The sequence below is a fragment of the Lactuca virosa genome, chromosome 8 (assembly GCF_052849685.1).
Source record: "Lactuca virosa cultivar CGN04683 chromosome 8, Lactuca_virosa_CGN04683_v6, whole genome shotgun sequence".
NCBI classification, from domain to species: Eukaryota; Viridiplantae; Streptophyta; class Magnoliopsida; order Asterales; family Asteraceae; genus Lactuca; species Lactuca virosa.
This window is the reverse complement of record NC_136433.1, coordinates 173,573,071-173,582,799: the sequence shown is the minus strand read 5'-3', so window position 1 is coordinate 173,582,799 and position 9,729 is coordinate 173,573,071.

The following is a 9,729-nucleotide window of genomic DNA, read 5'->3' as shown; positions in this document are numbered from 1 at the left end:
CATAGTTAAATATGCACATATCAAAATACCCCACACTTGGATTTTGCTTGCCCTAAAGTAAAATTGATTTTATTATTATCATATCATGAATTTAGCTACCAACACCGCACAAGTCAATCCATTTTAAGCCTCTACATTACTCCAAGACCGGAATGCATGTATTTGTGTCTAAATTTTGCTAAGAACTTCCCCAATCCAAAATACCCACAATCTTCATAAACACTTCCTCACTTCTTTTGAACACCACTCATTTTATGCATCCCTCCGAGTATATTCTTAGAAATCTTTCTTATCCTCAAGGTAATTTTCCGTTAAATCCCCAAGCATACATATGGAAAAATAACCTAGAAATAAAAAGAATTACAAAGAGTAATAACTTGGCAAATTTCTCATTATTCTTGAGTCTTCGATAATTTGGAGCTTTTCTTCATGATATTTCTTGATCTTCATAACTTTGTAGACTCTTATTCTCCCAAACTTTTGCAACTTTTTTCTTCTTTTTCTATTTTTTTTCTTTTCTCACTTTTTTCCACTCAAAACTAAAATTTCTAAAAAAAACATAAGCTTAAGCAAGGAAACTTAACTTCAACCCTTATTGGTTAGAGGTACTAGTCTAAGGTAAAATGACTATATAAGCTCTCCTGGATACATTTCTGGTACACGATACTAAACATATTGTGGCCCTCAAACTAAGCAAGGTCATGTTTTTGTTCCATGAATTCACTAGGATAGGGAAGCTAGAAATACATTATAACATATATTGGCTCAAATAAACATCGAAACTCGCATCGGATCGTCCCACACAACACTAGCAACCTAAATATCAGCATCATAATTTTTTTTTAACAAGATTCAGTTTTAGATTATTGTTTTATATATTTCTAATAATTTTTTAAATCCTAGTCATTTTTCAAATTTTTTAATCAAAATTCTTGTATTCCTAAATTTAACCCCCATCCCACACTTAAATGATGCAATGTCCCCATTGCATGCTAAAACAATTAAAGAAAATATAATTAAAAATGAAGAATTGGAACAGACTCCACTTGGGTATTAGTGGCGAGACCGAATTCTGAAACTTGTGTGGTAGAGCTTGGACTTCTCGTAATAATGGCTGGAAACAATACTTCTGGGCTCTTTTCGCATGAATGCAAATGTGGTGGATCTAAATAAACTGAAGAACCATTTTCAAAAGGTGTGTTGAAGCTCTGCTACGACGTGGTAGAGTAACGCCACATCGTGGTGTGGAGTTTGAAGTCGTAATGATTGCTAATTATAAGATTCCCACGGCGTAGTATTGTAACGCCACGTCGTGGTGATAGTCCTTGAAACTTCCCAAAACTTATAAGGTAAAAATTTCATTTTTAATTCAACCAAAAACACCAATTATCTTTTTCCAAACATTCAAAAGTATATTATAATAAAACATTTATCAGAGTACAATCCCAAAATTATCAAGTTGCGGAAACATGGGTGGATGCGTTGCCATCAAGTCAGGACTTTCCCTTTCGAACCGGAAGTACCTGAAACGATAACCATAGAAACCGTAAGCACAAAGCTTAGTAAGTTCCCCAAAATACCACATAACATACATATAAACAAATAATGGGCCATGCCCGTCATCGGGCCCCGCCCGACAACGAGCCCCGCTGGGAACAGATCTGTCAGTCATCAGGCCCCACCTGGCATCGGGCCCTGCCCGGTATACATACAAACACATAAACACATGCAAGAATCAAAAAGGTAAATAGCATACAATATAATCATCAGGCCCCGACCGGTATACATATAAGATATCATACATGAAAGAGTCACGCAGAAAACTAACATCCTAATCATAATAAACTATGAGCCGACATTGGTGTCTTCGACCCGCCAACACAGTGAGGAACTCACCTCAATCCAAGATAACCGAACAGGCGAGCTGCTGCTACCGGAATCCTCACACTAAATATAATCAAATTATCCTTAATTAGTAACTAAGAAAAACTCCCAAAATCCAAGGCCCAAACAATATTCTGTCTTCCTAAAGGGTAAAAGAGCATTTTACCCTTCCCATAATTGGTCCAACAACTCATGGCACAACTACTAAAAGGACCGAGGCCCAAAAGGCCCAAAATGAGTTTCTCGGGAGTACGCCCCACGTACTGAACTCGTACGACCCGCGTACTGCTCTATGATGCGCAATGTACAAGTCGTGAAGCCTGATCCATGCATTATGTTGATCGTACTCCTACGTACGTCCAACGTACTCGTCAGAGGGCTAAAAACTCTTATTAAGCATTTCATTCTTAAGACTGAACGTCCAAACTCAGATCTAACCTGTAGATAAGGTCTTAAACCATAAAGTTGCCAACTTTACTCCTTTGCATGCGTTAATGGGACGCAAAACCCGTTTTTATACATCTAAACATATAATATGAACATCAACTTAAGCATGATTTATCAAAACCCATCAAGATAATATTTTTATGATTCCTAATAACTCCATAATAGATAAAGTTTCCAAATTTATCCATTAGAATGGTCCAACCAACCATGATCTAGTCTTTAAGTCTCAAAGGGACCAAAAATGCATCTTATCTAACTTAGTCCATTAATTCCAAGTCTCAAGCTTTTAAATCTGACTCAATATGATGTTTAGATGGATAAAGTTTCCAACTTTATCCATATCAAGGTCCCAAACTTTCAAGATCTAAACTTTATGCACTAAAGTGACCAAAAGCTCATAACACCCCAAAACTAGCTTGATCTAACAAATGCATCAACAAGATTCAAGCTTTATACCTTTAGAAGAAACATCAAGGTGAACAAAGTCTGGATCTACAAGCTCCAATTCAACAAACACTTCTATATTGAGTTCATTATTCTCCAATGTGCTCCAAGAACACTCTAAACCACTTAAAAACACCTTCTTTTTTGCTCACAAGGCTCAAACTAGGGTTAGGGTTTCAAAAGAGGGTGTTGGAGAGGTGGAGGCTGAGAATGGAATAGGTTTGGGGGAGTTAAGGACCTTAAGTAGGGCTCAAACCACGAAAATAGGGCTTGGGCACTGATCGCTCACGCCCAACGTACTCAATTTACGCCAAGCGTACTAGTGATGCCCTAGTACGCCTAACATACACGTTGAGTACGCCCAACGTACGCAGCTCAACCCAAAACCGCCCTAACTTCAAACGATCATAACTTCTTTGTTTCAACTCCGATTTTGACGATGTTTATATCCACAAGAAGGTGTTGAGAAGCTCTACAACCCTATCAACTCTCCTTTGTCTTAAAACTTACCAAACTTAAATCCAAAATTCATAAAAGGCTCAAACTATCCCTTTACGGTTATACCCCTGGGCTCCAAAGCACCAACTGAACTCTCAGATCACCTAATCTACATTAACCACATCCAAAGGGGTCTAAATCTCTCTTTATCCCAAGGCTCGAAGCCTTAGAATAATTGGTTTTCGGGTCACGTCTCTGAATTATGAAATGATTCGAAACAGGGTGTTAGAACTCTCCCCCACTTAAATTAGATTTTGTCCTCGAAATCACTCTTTGCTACTATCGAGGCAATCAGACGATCCGACCAAATCTTCTAGGTCCTTGATGAAAGTTGACCCCAACATATGATGGCCTTCCAATAATCAAACCCATTCTTAGCAGGACTCATATGCTTACGAAGAACGAATGCCTGCTCCCACTAACCTTAACCAATGAAGGACTGCTATCACTACTCAGCTCAAATCCAGGAATCCAATACCGTATCCGACTTCCCGACATGCAAAACCATTCCAAAATACTATCAATAGGACCTATCTCTACAATCCGAACTGACACTTTGGCAGTTTGGCAGACATAATCATATAGCTGACACTTTGGCAGACAGAATCCTAACCATACCTTGCTATTGAAAAGATCTTTCATATAAACAAAGGCGACTTTGAACGCGAGTCTTAACCCCTTGTTTCAATTGGGAACATAACTCATGTCCCGAAATCCAAAGATTTACCCTTGCATTCCATTCGAAATCTTTCGATTCCACAACGACCTTCCACTAATATGAGATATCAAATCCCCAATCCACCGCGAAGAGTGGCAGTCTCAAACCTGATCCAACCACCACGCTCCTACTGAGAGTATAACTGATAAAGGCTACCCTAGCATATTCATCACACAGATACCAATCACTGACCACAAAATCATCCCACTCTAAACGTAATCCGATACCTTGTTCAAACCAATCTCCACCGGGTCTCACCCGCACTATTATAACCATAAGGGCCTTGCCCACGGGTCTCACCCAGTCTGCACAATCGAATGTGCCACGCCCACGGGTCTCACCGAATTGAGTGCTATACAAGCCTAACATCACCTCGGACCCAATGTCCTTCCTCCCTTAACAAAGAGAAATCTTCTGACAATGTTGTCCGCCTCACCGCAGGCATGCACGGATCCCCTTTCAACCCAACGACCACTACTAGAATGGCCTACCCCAATCTGGTGAATGCTACGACTACATCACAGACTTACAACACTTCTCTGATAGCCTATCATCCGTGTGTATGCTATAGCTGCCCCGTATTCTTCCAACACTTCCATACTGCCATGGAATCAACCCATGGTCTTGCTGTCTAACTACCGAACCAACCATGATCATCATGAGTTGAACCCGCATCCAACTATACCCCAATCAGGTGTTCGGGTCATACTTCGAACCCCAAAGCCTTCATCAAACATGAACAGGAAGAGAGGCTCTAACACAACCCTCAACCCGGATCCAATCACACATCTGTCATAAGTTACTACGAATACACCAACCTATCATTGAAAGTTTCTGATCCTCAACCTTGTGTGACCTCTATCAAGACTGCCACTTGAACTGGCTTCTTTCTCGAATAGGATGTGAAACTCCTCCTAGTTCCACACTTGATTCTATCCCCGAAAATTCAAGTGGTGCTCCCTACTTGAATTTAACTGCAGACAACTCAATTTACTGGAAAAAACGAATAACGAGTTCCCTTGCCGGAACTAACGAATATCCTACCCAACATCTACTTACCAATGGATCTAAGCGTTGTAACCTTCTTCCACCAATACAAATTTGAAATTTCTGTGACACTTCCAATGTCTGAACAAGCTCACGCGACCGCCATCATCATCATCCTCTTGCTACCGTTCCTTCCCTAGCAATGGTAGCGATCGGACCAAAAAGTCCTTCCATAAACGATCGCCATCCCTACTGAGAGACGCAAAACTTCTGAACTCTGACTTCATTGTTGAACTAATCGTGCTAATCCATCCACTGATCTTCCAAGCGATACTTCTGAATTGTTTCAACCAATGGCCAATAACAAACTACCTAACCATCTAAATCCAACTCACCAAGACATATCCCACTCATAACTCTTGGCATGCAAAAATGGCAAATAACAATCCTTAATAATATAAACTAGGAAATAGCAGAGAACTAAACAAAAGATAATATCTTACACATACAAGCACATTTATACGGATAATAAGGCATGAAGAAAGCAAAGATAACATACCCGCGATAGCATCTGATGAAACTTTGGCCACCCCGACTAACACAACAATGCTCGACTCCTCGTTGCTGGGGCTCCTTCCCTACCCTCACGACCGGCAGTGATCCTCAAAGTAACTGGAGTAGGTGCACTCACTACTCCACCCCTCAACATCGGACAATCGGCCTTCTTGTGGCCCACGTGGTTGCAGTGAAAACACATCTAACCGATCCACGGAGGCAATCCCTACTAAAACGACCCATCTGACCACAACTGAAACATCCTCGACCTGTATCCCGACATCCTCCCTCATGGGTCCTCCCACACTTGGCACAAAGGTTCCGACCATGATGTCCTCCCAAACGTGAAACCTAAGTCTTGGGCCTCTTCGTCTGGCCCACTGCGATCTGAATCTGCTCTGACTTCCTCTTCCCAATGTTCCCTAAATCGATCTCCCAATCTCAGGCTCTAGTAATCATATCATTCAGGGTTTCTCACCCTGAGAAAATCACAAACTCCCTGATGTGATCCCGCATCATGCCATGATACCTTACCTTCTTCATATCCTCGTCTGTTGCATACTACAGAACCAACAAAACCCTCTCCCGGAACTTGGCAGTGATCTCTGCCATGGTCTCAGTTGTCTGGCGAAGGTCCTGAAACTCCCTCGCCAACTGCTATACCTTAATAGCTGGTGCAAAATCATCCCTAAATCGGGTCAAAAACTCATCCCAAATCATCATCTCCAAGGCTTCGCCTCCCAAAGCAAAGTCTACCTCTTCCCCACCAATCTCGAATTCTGTCTTTCAGAAACAGGAAACAAATCTAACCTTTGACCGCTCGGGGCAGAAACTCGTCCGGAAAGCGTTCACCATATCGGCTAACCATCTCCTACTAGCAATGGGGTCCTTTTCCCTAAAGAACTCGGGAGCTCCACAAACACGAAACTCTCAGAAGGAAAGAGTGCAAGTTCCCACAATATCCATGATCTCAGTACGGAACGCGCCCAGAAGCTCATCTAGAATCTCCATAATCCCCTCCTTGACCGTCCCAAAGATCACAGGAGTCCGATCCAAAATACCGTGGGTAATCTCCGACGAGATGAACTCCCGCATCCGCTAATCAATTGGCTCAGTTCTAGCACCTAGGCCCGAACCAGATCCTCCGCCACGAGTTCTCATCACCATATTGAAAAAGCAACCATAAAATAATCAGAACATGCCCAAGAATCCTCATCCGCAGGCTTCGTGGATTCTCCGTGACTCCCCTCGATTCGAGTATGGATCCTGTGCTTTCAGTAGTACGTGCCTAATACTACCTTCCACGCTTATCCATACTTTTCTCAAGTGTTATCCCGAATCCTCCAAGTCACCTTCTCAAATCAGTGCTCCGAGTACCTTCTAATCAACGCAACTAAACCCACTAATGCACTTCCTAGGCTCTCCTAGGATCCGACCTCACCCTGCCATCAGCTGTTGGAGAACTCCCACTAATATAAGCTAACTACTTCATGAATATAATCATAGGCCACAAAGCTCAGATAACCCTTCGAGTAATAGACTCAACCCTACTATGGTTAGACTCAAACGAGATTTACGCACTAGAGTCAAATTCATCACTCTGAGATTATTTAACCTTTGCAACATTTGACTTGACATATTCACTTAATAGTTAACTCACATCACTAAGAGTTCCACAAAGCACAAAACAAGCAGCATTCGTGTAGTAACACTCCAAGCCATAGAACAAAAAAAGAACCTCCAAAGCTCACTTACTACAACCCATGCTAGGAACTTCCTCTCTCACTACCCGTTTCCTTATGCATGCAAATTATACACAATACAAGATCAAATAGACTGTCAAATAACAGAATCCACCCTAGGACCACAACCAAACGAGGAGCATGAAATAAGGCCAAATCAATCATTCTAGGGTTATATGATCCTAACTGTATACAATTTTTAAAGCATACACTTAACAGTTACTGATACCAATACATATTCCCAATCTAGCATAGCATCCAATGCTTCCTAGGCTACAAGGCATCACATATCAGGCCAATCTATCATGAAATTCCTGAAAGTATCCCTAGCTTTACCCTAGCATGCAAACATTCATATCATATAACATATCAACATGTATGGTATTATGGGAATCACTTACTTGAGCTCGGCCGATTACACACATCACACCCCCTTTTCTTTTAAAAAAATATTTTTAGAAATTCGTTTTCTTTTAAAAGGTTACCAACTCCTCAGTTTGAGTTCAGTCACACCCGAGAGTGTGCACAAATCCATCAAACCAAGGCTCTGATACCAACTTGAAATGTCCCCAAAATTATAAGGTAAAAATTTCATTTTTAATTCAACCAAAAACACCAATTATCTTTTCCCGAACATTCAAAAGTATATCATAAGAACACAGTTATCAGAGTACAATTCCAAAATCATCAAGTTGCGGAAACATGGGTGGATGCGTTGCGATCAAGTCGGGCCCTTCCATTTCGAACCAGAAGTACCTGAAACCATAACCATAAAAACCATAAGCACAAAGCTTAGTGAGTTCCCCAAAATACCACATATCAACATATAATGGGCCCCGCCCGTCATCGGGCCCCGCTTGGTGTCGAGCCCCTCTCAGAATAGATCTGTTAGTTATCAGGCCCCACCTGGCATAGGGCCATGCCCGGTATACATAAAAACACATAAACACATGAAAGAATCACAAAGATAAATAGCATACAATGTAATCATCAGGCCCCGCCCGACATCGGGCATCGTCCGGTATACATATCAGATTTCATACATGCAAGAGTCACGCAGACAACTAGCATCCTAGTTATAAGAAACTATGGGCCGACATTGGTGCCTCCGAACCACCAACACAATGAGGAACTCACCTCAACCCAATATAACCGAAAATGTGAGCCGCTGCTACCAGAATCCTCTTACTGAATATAATCAAATTATCCCTAATCAATAATTAAGATAAATTCCCAAAATCCAAGGCCAAAACAATATTATGTATTCCTAAAGGGTAAAATACCATTTTACCCTTCCCATAACTGATCCAACACCTCCTGGCTCAACTCCCGAAAGGCCCGAGGCCCAAAAGGCCCAAAATGAGTTTCTCGGGAGTACGCCCGCGTACTAACTCGTACGCCCCACGACTGCTCTCTGGTGTGCAATGTACAAGTCGCGAAGCCTGATCCATGCATTACGCTGAGCGTACTCCTATGTACGCACATCGTACTCGTCAGAGGGCCAAAAACTCTCATTAAACACTTAATGCTTAAGACCGAACGTCCAAACTCATATCTAACCTCTAGATAAGGTCTTAAACCATAAAGTTGCAAACTTTACTCCTTTTCATGCCTTAATGGGACCCAAAACCCATTTTTATACATCTAAACTTATAATATGAACATCAACTTAAGCATGATTTATCAAAACCCATCAAGATGATATTTTTATGATTCCTAATAACTCCATAATTGATAAAGTTTCCAAATTTATCCCTTAGAATGGTCCAACCAACCAAGATCTAGTCTTTAAGTCTCAAAGGGACCAAAAATGCATCTTTTATAACTTAGTCCATTAAGTCCAAGTCTCAAGCTATTAGATCTGAATCAATATGATGTTTAGATGAATAAAGTTTCCAACTTTATCCATAACAAGGTCACAAACTTTCAAGATCTAAACTTTATGCACTAAAGTGACCAAAAGCTCATAACACCCTAAAACTAGCTTGATCTAACAAATGCATCATCAAGATTCAAGCTTTATACCTCTAGAAGAAAGATCAAGGTGAACAAAGTCTGGATCTACAAGCTCCAATTCAACAAACACTTCTATATTTAGTTCATTATTCTACAATGTGCTCCAAGAACACTCTAAACCACTTAAAAACACCTTCTTTTTTGCTCACAAGGCTCAAACTAGGGTTAGGGTTTCAAAAGAGGGTGTTGGAGAGGTGGAGGATGAGAATGGAATAGGTTTGGGGGAGTTAAGGACCTTAAGTAGGGCTCAAACCACGAAAATAGGGTTTGGGCACTGATCGTGTACGCCCAACGTACTTAATTTACGCCAAGCGTAATAGTGATGCCCTGGTACGCGCAACGTACACGTTGAGTACGCCCAACGTATGCAGCTCAACCCAAAACCCCCTAACTTAAACACTCATAACTTCTTCGTTTCAACTCCGATTTTGACGATCT